The sequence below is a fragment of the Paroedura picta genome, chromosome 7 (assembly GCF_049243985.1).
Source record: "Paroedura picta isolate Pp20150507F chromosome 7, Ppicta_v3.0, whole genome shotgun sequence".
Lineage (NCBI taxonomy): Eukaryota > Metazoa > Chordata > Lepidosauria > Squamata > Gekkonidae > Paroedura > Paroedura picta.
In genome coordinates, this window is record NC_135375.1 from 120,536,126 (window position 1) to 120,549,317 (window position 13,192).

The 13,192-nt window shown below is 43.5% G+C and overlaps 1 protein-coding gene across 12 annotated transcripts in view; it reads left to right on the forward strand.

The window, feature by feature from the left end:
• The window catches only part of NDST2 (N-deacetylase and N-sulfotransferase 2), a 211,608-nt gene that overhangs the window by 69,924 nt on the left and 128,492 nt on the right, over positions 1-13,192 (forward strand). The window contains exon 3 of one of the 12 annotated variants that reach the window (XM_077346225.1): positions 3,898-4,040. The exons of the other annotated variants lie outside the window; for them this stretch is intronic. The gene's annotated coding sequence lies outside the window, so the exon portion shown is untranslated. The remainder of the gene's footprint in view (positions 1-3,897; positions 4,041-13,192) is intronic. 12 annotated transcript variants of the gene reach the window in all.

Below are 13,192 nucleotides of genomic sequence, written 5' to 3' on the forward strand. Positions count from 1 at the left end.
CAAAGCGACTTCACACAAGGGACAGACATACCTTTCAACATTCAGAGGCAGAAAGGGAGGATCTTCAGTCAGCAGCTACATCAGTTACAGTGGCTTCAGACAAGGAGGATGGGGAATGGTCAGGGACAGATTCTGACTGCAAAGAAGTCTCCTCCAGACTTTTCCAAGCAGAACATTTTCAAAGACTTTTGAAAAAGGTCACTAAAAGTCTCAATTATGAGGAGGAGACTGTGACCAGTTCTGCTTCAGGAAAAACCAGGAGATCAGCTAACTTGGATGCAAGAGGTTTCAAGAAACCCCCCAATAAGCTGACAGTATGCCCATTTGCTGATGACTTTGAAGATGTCATGAGAGCTGAATGGGCAATTCCTGGTAGTGGGATATCCTTGCATTCTGTAGCCAAAAGATTTTATATGCTTCCAGATGAAACCATGCAGGATCTAAAAATACCACTGGTCGATGCTCCTGTAGTGGCTATGTTATCAGGAGCAGTACTAACCAAAGATGGAGATAACATCCTAAAGGATCCGGTAGACAGAAAAAATGAGACTGTGTTAAAGAAAGCACATGAAGCCAACTCCTTAGCTATCAGGGCAGATGCAGTTCTTTCTCATTTTGCCAGAGCGGCAGTAGTCTAGACTGATGACTTGTTGCAAGATCCAGAGCCAGACCCCCTAAGGTTGAGAAGGGCTCTTATAAAGATCAAAAGAGCCTGCCAGTTTGCTGCAGATGCCTTACAGTTCTCAGCCAGGGCACAGGGGGCCAATATAGTAGCCAGGCGTAATCTCTGGCTTAAACACTGGAAAGTGGATACCCTATCAAAATCTAATCTGGCAACGGAAAAATTTTCAGGCAGACTTCTTTTTGGGGAAGGTGCGCTAGACAAAGTCTTAGTAGAGACCAAAGAGGGAAAAAAAGCAATGCCATCAACTTCTCAGAAGGACAAGGAATTCAAAAAGAAATCCTTTCAGTCCTTTCGTTCGTACAAGTCTCAAAGTACCCAGAGAGATAGTTTCAGAGGAAGACGTTCCTTCCCATACCAGTCTAGATACCAGAGACCCCAGTATCAACCAACAAACAAAGGGATGGAAATACAGCATCCAAAAAATCTACAGCATGACGCCAGAATAGGAGGCTGGCTTCAGAATTTTCTTCCTGCATGGCAGCAGTCCACTTCAGACAAGTGGGTTCTGTCAGTTGTGGAGCACGGCTACAAGATACACCTCCCCACAAATTTGTGTCGTCCCCTATACCGAAAGAGGAAGTGAAAGCTTCTTTAGTACAGGAAGCTATTCAACATTTACTGAACATTGGGGCGATAGAGGAAGTTCCAACATCTCAGAGGGGCAAGGGCATATATTCTATACTGTTCATTGTGCCCAAGAAGTCAGGAGTATGGAGGGCAATTCTGAACTTAAAGGAACTGAACCTATTTGTCAGAAAACAGAAGTTCAGAATGGAGTCCCTTCGTTCCATTCTACAGGCACTTCAGGTCAACGACTTCATGGCTTCTTTAGACTTGAAAGAAGCCTACCTACACATTCCAATACATCAAACTTCCAGACAATTCCTCAGATTTGCCTTCAGGAACAAGCATTACCAATACAAGGCATTACCCTTTGACCTCTCTTCCTCTCCAAGAGTTTTTACCAAGGTGATAGTGACTTTGGTTGCAGTTCTTCGACAAAGAGCTGTTCACATTTATCCGTATTTGGATGACGTTTTGCTGAGGGGGGAGAGCCTCAGGGAAACCCAGAAGAGTGTAGAGGTTACAGTACGCACACATGGGTTCTTGATCAACTTTCAGAAAAGCAATCTGACACCATCCAGAGAGCTGATTCACTTAGGCACTCTGATCAACACCAAACAAGCCAGAGTATTCCGGACTCCAGACAGGGTGAGGAAGGTGAAGGATATGGTGTCAAAGGTTTCCAAAACAAAAAAAGTGGATTTGATGCTCTTGGCACAACTGCTAGGCCTCTTGATAGCAACCATAGAAACAGTTCCCTGGGCAAGGTTACACCTCAGACAACTACAATGGACATTACTGCCATTTCAACGTCAGATCAAGAAAAGACACAAAGTGATCTTCATCTCAGAGGGACTGAAAAAGGATTTAAACTGGTGGCGCTCGAAGGCAAACCTGACCAAGGGAGTGAAATTTATTCAGCCAGTGCCAATCATTGTGACCACAGATGCGAGCCTCAGAGGTTGGGGAGCGCACTGCAGAAACCAGATGGTCCAGGGAAAGTGGACAAAAACAGAGTCCATCTACAGCATAAATCTGTTGGAGTTAAGGGCCATCAGATTGGCGCTGGTAGCTTTTCAGGATCTACTCCAGGACCAGTATGTCCTAATCAAAACAGACAACGTGACAGCCAAGGCACATGTGAACCGACAAGGGGGCACAAGAGCGTTGATGCTACACAAGGAGGCAGTGATGGTATGCCAGTGGGCAGAAAGCCATGTCCAAGGAGTGAAGGCTCAGCATCTTCAAGGCACCCAGAATGTGATGGCGGATTGGCTGAGCCGCAAGGATGTGGATCCGACAGAGTGGTCAATCAACAATCAAGTGATTTTAGGGGAGAGACCCTCTTGCAACCCACCAGTTATGCTGAGTTCCATCAAAGAAATAATACAATTTTTTAGCACTGAAACATATTAAAGAAACTTTATTCCTTCAAGGTCTTGTTCATGGTAGCAATAAGAATATGAGGTAGATATGTTATCAATTGGTGTTGGACTGCAAGTCGTGCTTGGAATAGACTCTTCTTTGTTCATGCCAATGAGTAAGAACAGATCCTATCTTCCCTCTCTGAAGTCATGACATCTCAAATGGAAGGATGTTCTCATTTTAGATATGTACAAGGCACTCCTACACCCAATGGAGCTCCTGCCATCGAAGGAATTGACATTCAGCTAATGTCTTAGAGCAGTGGTCCCCAACCCCCGGTCCGGAGACTGGTACCGGTCCGTAGATTAGTCAGTAGCGAGCTGCAGCTCCTCCTCGTCCTCTTCCCCGGCTGTTGCCACAGGGGCTGCCCTGCCGCTCTGCTGCCAGCTCACCTTTGGTGCTCTCCAGCGGCCGCCATGGCGTGGGCTCCCCCTCAGTGTGGCACTGCGCAGTTGTTGCTGGCAACGCCCCCCAGCAGGCGGCGGGATGTCAGGGGCACTGTCAGGAAAGCAAGTGGAGCAGCGGCAGCAACATCTCTTGTGAAAAGACTACCCCCCCCCCCCCCCGGGCCTCAGTGAAATTGTCAAGCGTTAGTCGGCCCCCGGTGATAAAAAGGTTGGGGCCTACTGTCTTAGAGCATGTATAGCTGGCTAAAAAATCAGTGTGGATAAGGGAATCGCTGATCGCTTAGTGAGAGGATTTCTAGTCTCTGTGGTCTTTGGCTCAAGTACCTTGTTAGTAGACATGTGGAATGTGGTAACTCAGATGTTGGTATCGACATTTATTTGCAAGCTATAAGATAACCCCCTAACAAGGCTCCCATTAAATTTCAGCTCCCATTAAATGAGTAGCCCAACGTGAGTACTTGGAAGCAGTCAGTTGTACTGTAAAATTTGCAATAATTTCTAAAAACGCACACAGACAAGTTATAAATTGCCTGGTTAGGGCTGCTAAATTGTACTGATATTTTTCTAAAGTAAATAGTATTATTCCTGCTTGTCCGGAGTGGCTCTCTGTTTTGAATTCTTTCCCAATATATGTGATTTTAGGAGTCTTACTTGCTGCAGCGTGCACCTGTGCTCCAAACAGCGACCCACTCTGGAAACTCTGTCCTTTTTCAAAGTTTTTCAGAATAAAAGAAAGACATTTTATACAAGTTTCTCTACAGGAACTTTATTCATGTTGATGTTTAGAACCAAAACAGGCTCTTGTTTTGGTTACAGGTTTTTGCGTACAACATTTCCCTGAATCACTATTTGCTGGTTTTGATTTCTGTATAAGCAGAAGCAACGTATCTACTTCCCTGCCCATATCAAGTACCTTTTCAAAAAGGCCCCGTGTACATATCGCCTGTGCTTTGCTATCGGTAAGCTGTGTTTATGATGTTATGATTTTTCTGTTAAGCATGAGAGCAGTTTCTTATTTAAATGGCTTTCTTGGGTTGCCAAGTACCTCCGTGTGCCTGCTCTGTGAAGAAGAAGATCTTCAGTTGCCTGTGAAACGGAGAGGCCTACTCTCATTGGATTGGCAGTAGAAACGGAGACATTTTCATTCCAATTGGCAGAGCTGGAAATATGTTGTGCCTTGAATTGCCAGTAAATAACACAGGGACTTTCTCCTACCTGACTGAAACTTGCTAGCCAGGGTCCCATGTCTGAGGTGTGGAATGCCTGAAAAACAGACTGGGAAACAAGAACTATAGCTAAAAAAGTTTCTCCCATCACAGCAATGGTAGCAGATAGAATAACCCAAAAGAACATGGTGCTGTTTATCTCCATCTTGTGTTGGCCCCGGATGGGAGACTTCTAAGGTTTGTGATGGAGTTCCTCCAAGGGACACGAGGGGGGTCAAGACATGGAAGCAGGCTTGGGTCTCCTCTATATATCACATACGACATACAATAAACAAATAGAAAAAATGCCACCACCTCAGCTTTCTCTACAACAGGGACCCAGAACTGCTTACGTCATTTTCCTGTCCTCAGATTAGGCTGAGAGTGCGTGACTGGCCTGAGGTTGCTGAGTAAGTGTTCATGATAGGGTGTGGATTCCAAGCTGGGTCTCCCAGATCCTTGCCTGACACTCCTAAAGCCCACGCTCTCACACTGGCTCTGTAGTAATGAGATTTTTTTTAAAGGCTTTGCTGAGGAAAGAAGCAGTACTGCAGCCCTTGGCCAGACTGGTCTGTGAGCCCAGGCTGGAGGAGTTGTGCCCATATCCCACCTGCTTTTCAATTACAAATGGACCTAGGTACATAAACATTGATCACTCTTGCCCTCCATCCTGGACACCTTTCCTGAACTCAAGAAGATGTGGTTTCTTTGTAATACAAGGGTGATTTAAAAAAAAAATAATTGAGACTTCCATGTTTGAGCATCACAGTAGTACAGAATGAGTAGTATGAGACCTTTGGTAGGAAGAAAGATCAGAGTGCCCGGGCCTAAAATAAGGCAACCATGCCATTTCTCAAGTGTAAATATTCTTGGTCATTCCACTGCAAAAAGCCCTTAAAAGGGTGTCGTGGGACCTCTGATTTAACATAAAATTCTTTGCTGGCTTTTCTGAGGTGACAGCTAGCTGATGTGGTTTTTGGGCCCTGCTTTCAGGTTGCTGGAAAAGGCATTCCAGACACATGAAGCTGCCTCATCAAAGCCATCAAAAGTAATACTGGCTGCACAGGTGAGCAGGTCTCTCAGGTCTCAGGCTGAGAGGTCTTTCCCCTCACCTGCTGCCTTGGCCTTTGGTCTGGAGAGGCTGTCAGGGATTGAACCTAGGACTTTCTGCAGTTCAAGCAGAGGCTCTGCCATTGACCCACAGCTCTTCTTTCTATAAGGCTTACAAGAATAAAACGTACCAATTTCACATGGCCAGATTTTCTTGTCACCCTGTGATAGCTTTGATGTTTGAAACGGCCGTTGGAGATGGGCTATCTCAGAGCTCCTTATCATTTTAAAAACAGACCCTGTTGTTGAGGCACCAACTAGGATAGGATCAGTACTATCATGAAAGGGCTTTTCAGCTCCAAGCTTTGGCTGCTGACAGGCTTCTGGACTGCCCCCATTCCCCCTCCTGTACAGTCTTGTTTGCCAGCCGTTGTAGTCTTGGGCTTTTCCTCAAATTTCCCTAGTGTTTTTTTAGACTCTGAACTTTAACTCGTGTTCTTTTAAATGTGGTCCAAAGCTATATAGTTGAATGGGTACCAGTATGAATTGCATTCTGGCCCAGTGTTATTTGCCGTTTGATTTCACGGCTGCATCCACTACTTTGATTGATCTTGGCTCCATGATCAATCAAAGTGGTGGATGCAGCTGCAACAAAAGTGCAAAAAGCCCCTGGGCCCGATGGGCTAAGTGCAACATATTATAAGAAGATGGGACGCACAATTTCTCCTTATTTGCTCCAACCACTAAATGAGGTTATAGACAAGCCTCAAAACTCTGAAAAGATCCTTCCAAAATCTTGGCAGCAAGCTTGAATAACACTCATCTATAAAGAAGGAGGGGACGTGACATCGCTTAATTCTTCTAGACCAGTGGTCCCCAACCGGCCTTTATATTTTTAGATGCAGACTTTGACAATGTTTGTTGGGACTTTTTATTTAAAACTTTAAAATGGATAGATTGTAGTGGTATTTCTTTTGACCTGATCAGACGTATATCAGGGACTGGTCAACATTTGACAATTTTACTGAGGCCCGGGGGGGGGGGTAGTCTTTTGCCGAGGGACGTCGCCGCCGCCTAAACCCCTGCTCCACTTGCTTTCCTGCTGTTGCCCCTGACTTCCCACCACCTGCTGGGGGGCACTGCCAGCAGCAGCTGCACAGTGCCACGCCGAGGGGGAGCCCCAGTCATGGCGGTCATTGGAAAGCATCAAAGGTGAGCTGGCAGCAGAATGGCAGGGCAGTCCCCGAGGCAGCAGCCAGGGAAGAGGATGAGGAGGAGCCACGGCCCGGTGCCAACTTATCTACGGACCAGTACCAGTCTCCGGACTGGGGGTTGGAGACCACTGTTATAGACCAATCTGTTTATTAAACGTGGACTATAAAATGTTTGCGAAAATCTTAGCGGAAAGACTGAAAAGATGTGTAGAGGACATAGTACATCAAGATCAAACAGGTTTTATGCCAAAAAGGTTAATGAGGAATAATCTAAGATTTGTTTTGAATGTTGCAGACTACACACGGAAGAAAAAATTGAAAGCGGCCTTTATATTTTTAGAAGCAGAGAAAGCCTTTGACAATGTTTGTTGGGACTTTTTATTTAAAACTTTAAAATTGATAGATTGTGGTGGTATTTCTTTTGACCTGATCAGACGTATATACTCCGAAGGCTGCCCCTTATCTCCGCTGTTATTTAATCTAGTACTAGAAATGTTGGCAAGCAAGATTCGAACTATGAAGGAAATTACTGGAGTAAGAATTGAAGGCAAAGAATTCAAAGGCAAAGGTATCCCCTGTGCAAGCACTGAGTCATGTCTGACCCTTGGGGTGACGCCCTCTAGCGTTTTCATGGCAGACTCAATACGGGGTGGTTTGCCAGTGCCTTCCCCAGTCATTACCGTTTACCCCCCAGCAAGCTGGGTACTCATTTCACCGACCTCGGAAGGATGGAAGGCTGAGTCAACCTTGAGCCGGCTGCTGGGATTGAACTCCCAGCCTCATGGGCAGAGCTTTCAGACAGCTGCCTTACCACTCTGCGCCACAAGAGGCTCAAAAAGAATTCAAACTGAAATGTTTAGCTGATGATGTAGTCTGTGCTTTGGAAAACCCGGTAACATCAATCCCGCCACTATTAGACTTATTAAGAAACTTTGGACTTTACTCAGGATTCAGATTCAGATTCAGAGTACCTTTATTGGCATAAAATTGCAAAGCATAAAATGAAAATTTCAAACAGTTCCAGATGTAAAATCTGTCATAAAAGATTTTCATTTAAATTTGCCAGTAAAAACTTTGCTACTTTTATAATAGTTGCTGAGTTCCTCACATTTAATATCATTTTCATCCAGAATTTCAATTTCTTCAGATAATTAGCTAATGGGCGACGATATACTTCAAACTTAGGACACACCAGAAGTATATGGTACGACGTGTCAGGGACACTACATCCATGTAAACAGTATCTCTCCTGAGGAGGGATCTTCAAAAATCTACCTTCAAAAATCTACCTCGAGTGACATTTGAGGGAAAGATGTTTAAGCGAGCTACTAGAAATGCTCTTCTTAACTGGTGTGTCTCCAAAATTTGGGGACACATGGGCATGGATTTGTAAGTTAAGGGAATATCCCAGAAGCAGGGAGAACATACACTGTTGTTAGAGGAGCCCAGAATCTGGGTATCCTGATCTTCTAGTCTCTGTGATATTAGTTTTAGTATCATCCTTTCATCTTGCAAGCTAAGGGTTGAGATGTCCAGACCCATAATTTGAAGTTTCTTTGACATTTTGCCCAACCAGCTAAAAGAATAAGGGTCTCTCAAAAGGTTAATTAACAAACTACCCGTTTGAGCATGGAAGTGAATTTTTAACCAGTATTTAAAAGACAAGTTCTGCGACAAGTGTATGAATTGCCACACAGTTTGGGACTCCTAACAAATTTCTGAAAAAGAAAGATTGGACGTTCTCTAATTTATTATTAAATGTATCCATCCATATTGGGATTCCATAAAGAATCTGTGGAATTATTTTGGCATTGTAGATTTTAATGGCTGCTTGAAGGTTTTTGTTGCCTTTTTGATGATAAAACTTGGCTAAAAGGGACAACTGGCCTTTTGCAGATTTGATTGTTTTTTCTCTATGGTTGGCCCAACTGTTATTATAAGTAAGGTTTATGCCTAAATACTTGTAGTGATTGACCTGTTCTATATGTTTACCATTTATTATCCAGGGATATAAAATAAATAAAATTCATCCTTTAAGGAGTCACAGATTCAGAGGTGCAAAATATCAAAGAAAATACCGGCTGTGAAGTCAATCCTAAATGGGTAAAATTCCTGGGTATTTATTTAGACAAAGATTTTCAAGACCTTTTTACTGGCAATTATGAAAGACTTTGGAGTAGTATTCAGTCAGATATCAAGAGGTGGAATGATATGAAATTATCATAGTCTGCCAGAATACCAACAGTCAAGATGAGCATATTGCCAAAAATTAATTTTTTATTTCAAATGCTACCAGTGGAGATTGCAGAAAGAGTACTTGAAAAATGGCAATCTGCCACTAACAAATTTATATGGAGCGGGAAAAGACCAAGAATTGCCTTTAAGATATTGCAAGATGAGAAAAAGAGAGGAGGACAAGGAGTACCAAACCTAAAGTTATCATCATGCAGTAGCACTCATATAGTGGACTGGATATGAGAGCTGCAATTAAAAGAACTGATATTTGAAAAAGAGGCTCTAGGTCAGTGGTCTCCAACCTTTTTATCACCGGGGACCGGTCAATGCTTGACAATTTTACTAAGGGGTAGTCTTTTGCTGAGGGACGTCACCGCTACTGTCTGAGCCCATGCTCCACTTGCTTTCCCGCTGCCTGCTGTGGGGTGCTGCCAGCAACAGCTGCACAGTGCCATGCCGAAGGGGAGCCCCAGCCATGGCGGCTGCTGGAGAGCACCAAATGTGAGCTGGTGGCAGAGTGGCAGGGAAGCCCCCGAGGCAGCAGCCGGGGAGGAGGATGAGGAGGAGCTGCGGCTCGACACCAACTGATCCATGGACCGGTACCGGTCTCTGAACCGAGGGTTGGGGACCACTGCTCTAGGCAACAGTTTCCATGAAAGATTGTGGCCGACAAGAACGCAAAAAACAAAAGGCAACTGTGAACTCTTGGATTGATGGGCTGTTAAAAGTCTGGACAAAATATAGTAGAAGATTATCTCCTACACCATCAGTATTAAAATCGCCAATAGAAGCTCATTTTAGTAGAGTACAACAAAAAAGACTGACTTGTTTGCGATGCAGAGTTCTCTTAACTAAATCTGGCAAGCTTAAAGAAAGACTCAACACGTCTTAGAAAAAGGAGTAGAAATCCAATGGTTGGAATGTAACCAACTCTTATCTAGGTTTAAAGCAGAATTGCAGCAACCATTAAATGTAGGATCTTCAATACCAGAATTTGAAAATCTATTAATTCAAGAAAAACCACATTTGCAAGGACAAATATATAAATTAGTATTGAAATATGAAACTGAGATGGAACAGGTCAAACTGTGTATGATTAAATGGATGCAAAATTTTGAGATGAGTATATGGATTAGAATTCCTAAGCTCACTAACAGTCAAATTCTCAGAGAAAACTAGTACAAAATCATATAGAATCATAGAATAATAGAGTTGGAAGGGATCTCCTGGGTCATCTAGTCCAACCCCCTGCACTGTGCAGGACACTCACATCCCAATCACTCATTCACTGTCACCTGCCACCCCCTTGAACCTTCACAGAATCAGCCTCTCCGTCAGATGGCTATCTAGCCTCTGTTTCAAAATCTCCAAAGTTGGAGAACCCACCACCTCCCAAGGAAGCCTGTTCCACTGAGAAACCGCTCTAACTGTCAGGAACTTCTTCCGGATGTTTAGATGGAATTTCTTTTGAATTAATTTCATCCAATTTGTTCTGGTCTGTCCCTCTGGGGCAAGAGAGAACAATTCTGCTCCATCCTCCATATGGCACCCTTTTAAATACTTGAAATGTTTTATAAGTGTATGTAACAACAAAAGTGATTGCTGCAATTGCAAAAAGTTGTGATAATAAATGTTGGAAATGTGCAGGTTCTTTCTATCATATGTGGTGGAAATGTGAAAAAGTGTACAAGTACTGGGCTGAAGTTCATGCTATAATGCAGAAAATGGAGGATCTGAATTTTCCTTTGAAGCCTGAAATTTTTGTTATTAAGCCTATCACCGCAGTGCCTCCCAACACAAACAAGAAGCCTATTCTTATATGCGACGACGGCAGCAAGACTAGTTCTGGCCAGAAAATGGAAAACGCAGGACCTACCTATAATAGAAGATTGGCTGAGCAAACTGGTGGATCTCGCCAAGATGGCTAAATTGACATTAAGTGTTAATGGAAAAACTGAAGAAGTTTTTCAAGAACAATGGGGTCCTTATTTGAACTATTTAAGAAAGTAAAATATACTGGGAAAGAAGGGGGGTTTACTATTATAATATGTTTAGAGTCTAAACTATAGCTTTACTAATTCATATTGTATGTATTTACTTGGTTTCTACCTTGTTGGAAAATAAATATCTTATTTAAAAAAAAATGGTGGATGCAGCCGTGAAATCAAATGGCAAATAACTCTGGGCCGGAATGCTCCGCATGGTCAGCAGCAAAAGGAAATGTGGTCGCCAAAGGATCCACTGGCTTGACACGATCAAAGGGATGACTGAACTAATTAAAAGAAGCAGTCAGAGACAGGGACACATGGCGAAGACTTTCCTATATAATCGCCAAAGGTCATACACGACTGAATGGATAATATCATCATGCTGGAAATTTTTAAACAGAGCCATCTGACAGAGAGGCTGATTCTGTGAAGGCAAAGGGGTGGCAGGTTACAGTAAATGGGCAATAGGGTGGTGAGTGTCCTGCATAGTGCAGGGGGTTGGACTAGATGACCCATGAGGTCCCTTCTATGATCATCATGAATGTGTAACTTATGTGAAATGGTAGTCTCTGAAACTGTTTTCTGATTTTCTTCCTGTGATATGACAGTTGTCTCCTCCTGCTAGCCACTAGAGGACGTGTTATCCCTCTTTGAAACAGAAACAAACCCATTGCTCCTGAATGCTCCTATAGCCTGATTCTTCTGCAGGCATCATGTTCAGATCCTTTTCAAGCCTCAAATTGATTTGGCTCCTCCAAGGAGCATTTAGGTATGCAGAGGAAGGACATGTATTGGTGGTAGCTTTCAGCAAAACAACCTTCCCTGTCCAAACATAAGTGCTCTGCAGAGAACTCAGGTCCAAAGGGAAAACTGAGTCACTAATTATGGCAGAACCAAGTGAAGGTCGAATGGGATGGGAACAGATGTCTTGAAGAAAGGCCAAAGCTGAGAGTGAGCTAAGATTGGCCAGGGAAGCCCACTGTAACAAGAAAAGATTTTTCAGTTATGTGAGGAGCAAACGTAAAGTAAATGAGGCAATAGGCCCACTGTTGGGTGCGGATGGACAAACTCTAATGCAAGATGCAGAGAAAGCAGAAAGGCTTAGTGCCTATTTTACATCTGTTTTTCCCACAGGTCAAAGGGTTTAGGCATATATAGGCAGTAGCCAAAGAATAGTGTCTGGGTGGCAGCTTAACATGGATAGAGAGGTTGTCGAGAGGCATTTAGCTGCACTGGATGGGTTCAGATCCCCTGGGCCGGATGAAATGCACCCGAGAGTGCTCAAAGAACTTTCCAGAGAACTTGCACTGCCCTTGTCCATCATCTTTGGGACCTCTTTAAGGACTGGAGATGTCCCGAAGGACTGGAAGAGAGCAAACATTATTCCGATCTTCAAAAAGGATGATCTCGATAGGCTCGAGAAGTGGGCTAAACTGAATGAAGTTCAATAAGGGCAAATGTAAAGTTCTGCATTTAGGTTGGAAAAACCAAATACACCAATATAGGATTGGGGAGACTTGTCTTGGCAGTAACATGTGCGAAAAGGATCTAGGAGTCTTAATATACCATACATTGAACATGAATCAGTAGTATGACTCAGCAGCCAAAAAGGCAAATGGGATTTTGGACTGTATCAAACCGAGTATCGTGTCTAGATCACGGGTGGTGATGGTACCACTTTGCTCTGCTCTGGTTTGGCCTCACCTGGAGTACTGTGTTCAGTTTTGGACACCCCAGTTAAACATTTAAACATCCAGAAGAAGTTCCTGACAGAGCGGTTTCTCAGTGGAACTGGCTTCCTCAGGAGGTGGTGGGTTCTCTATCTTTGGAAATTTTAAAACAGAGGCTAGATAGCATCTGACAGAGGTTGATTCTGTAAAGGCAAAGGGGTGCAGGTTACAGTAGATGAGCGATTGGGATGTGAGTGTCCTGTATAGTGCAGAGGGTTGGACTAGATGACCCATGAGGTCCCTTCCAAGCGTATTATTCTATGATTTTGTGCTGTTTCAAACGTAGTATCGTGTCTAGATCACGGGAGGTGATTGTACCGCTGTACTCTGTTCTGGTTAAGACCAGAACCTATGGGATGTAATTAATTCAAAATAAATTCCATCTCTATATCCAGAAGAAGTTCCTGACAGAGTGGTTTCTCAGTGGAACAAGCTTCCTTGGGAGGTGGTAGGTTCTCCATCTTTGGAGATTTTTAAACAGAGGTTGGATAGCCTTTTGACTTTTGGCTGATTCTGTGATGGTTCAAGTGTTATAGGATTGTCTTGCAATTTGCGGGCGGTTGGACTAGATGACCCAGAGGTACCTTCCAACTCTATTATTCTATGATTGTATGGTTCATGTGCAGCCTCACATTGGAACTGTTAACACAAAAGCCTGTAGTGAACATATCATTTCTTAGCTGTAAAAC